Below are 2,206 nucleotides of genomic sequence, written 5' to 3' on the forward strand. Positions count from 1 at the left end.
AAGGGTTAGTGATTTAGTTAGGGAAGGGTTAGGGTTTGGGTTTGGGTTAATGTTATGATTAAGGTATACTAGTTGTTTAATTCAAAGTATGCACATTGTAGGTAGTTCATCCATATAAAATGGCCGGCCCATGGATGACTCAATTTTTTTCCATTGTTTTTAGATGGATAAACTAGTAAATGTGCATTATTTGGACAAGGCGGCTTTTATGAATGGAAATGTCGATGAAGGGGAGGAGGCCATGGGTTTTGAAAAAAGCCCGAGCTATGATGATATTGTTATGAAAGTGAGAAGCGTCCTCAATTGGATTAACACAAGTGATGAGGTCAAGCTTATTGGGAGGTATGATGTGGGAGTGGGAGTAAAGTCCCGATTAAAGAGTATGCCCATCACCTCTCAATTGCATTGGAATGTGTATAAGAATAAACTTGAGGAATCACAAGACAAGTCACTTGAGTTATTTGCCACAAAGGTTGAAGTTCCTCGGCTACTACTCGACTTGAACCGGAATGTGTCATCCCCAATACATGATGGTGTCGTGGTGTATGACTACAATGCTTGTAGCCAACCACCAAGTAGCCAACCAAATGAAAAGGACATCAATGCTAGAGCCATAGTAGTTCGAGGTGATGATATTGATCATGTTGGAGATGAGGCCATTGCTCATGTTGATGAACATGCCATTGCTCATGTTGATGAAGATGCTATTGCTCAAGATGATGAGTATGTGAAATGAGAAGAGATTCATTACAATCCAATTGGTGACTTGGATGTCATTGTGCATCAACAAGACATGGACCGTAACCTCCCTTCACTACAAAAAAATACACTTCCGTGATGATACGTGTTTTGTCACAGTAGGTCACGTTTTTTGTCATGCATGTACATCCATGACGATTTTATGACAGAATAAAGATAGTCATACCTGTGCTGTCGTAGAAGTGTTCCATGACATTACCAAAATCATCATCACGGAAGTGTCCACTTCCATGATGATAAATCGCGCGTCACGGAAGTGTCTTCGTCAAGGGTGACCGACACGTGGCATCCACCGTAACGGAACGCCGTTAAGCTATCGGGTCCGGTTTTGGATCCGATAACACGTTAACAGCCCCAACCAATGGGGATTTTCCACGTGCAAAATCATCATTGGCTGGAGGAAACATGTGTCGGCACACCGTTGGGACAGATGTCATCCACTCATTGGACCCAAGGCGCCTATGATACGTCGACACGTGGCACGGCCCAAGAGAGGCCCATTCCTGTGAAAAGGCCGGCCCGTTTGACTTGGTCAAAAGGTGGCAGGCCGGCCCACAAAAAGCCTGTTAATGGTCTGTTCGCATATAGCCCATTTATAGCCCGCTAACCCAGGGCCCGTTACGACCTCTCCGAATTAGGCCCAGTACCGTCATATGGGCTGTCCAATATGATTCCAGCCCGTTTTAACTTCCGGCCCATGACGTCTTTCGGCCCATATGAGGCCCTTTGTAACTCTTGGCCCATTAACGGCCCGTGGTGAAACTGGGCCGTAATGAACACTGTGTCACTTCATACCCATTAACGGCCCATTATTCCATTGGGCCGTTTCCAGCCCATGTTATCTTTCAGCCTTCTCAGGGCCCATTTATTCTTGGGCTCATTTCCAGCATTGGTTACTTACGGCCCGTTACTGTCATTTTCTGCTTGTGGGCCAAATTCAGCTTGTGGTTACAGTCGGCCCGTTTGTGGCCCGTTAATACGTTGGGCCGTTTTCATGTCAAAAAAACCCGTTGGGCTGTTTTCATAGAGTTGTCAAATACGACCTATTCACGACCCGTTATGGTCGACGAATAGTATGACCCATGATTGGCGAAATGATGATACGCCCTGTAGAAGGCCCATGGATCGTACGGCCCGTAAAAGGCCCATGGATCGTACGTCCCGTAGAAGGCCCATGGATCCTACGACCCGTATAGAAGGCCAATGGATCGTACGGCCCGTAGAAGGCCCATGGATCATACGGCCAGCAGGAGTCCCATGGTTACAACAGTCTGTGTGTTGCCATGATTATTTTGGCCTAGTTTCCAAAAATAGGTTATTGTGGCCACTAGAAAAACACAGAAAAAGAACTGCAGTGACTACAAGCAAACTACTAAACAAGACAATAAGGAAATAAATAAGCAAGCAATTAACGCTAGCCTATTACCGCTATTACACATATTACATC

Source organism: Aegilops tauschii, chromosome 4 (assembly GCF_002575655.3).
Source record: "Aegilops tauschii subsp. strangulata cultivar AL8/78 chromosome 4, Aet v6.0, whole genome shotgun sequence".
Taxonomy (NCBI): domain Eukaryota; kingdom Viridiplantae; phylum Streptophyta; class Magnoliopsida; order Poales; family Poaceae; genus Aegilops; species Aegilops tauschii.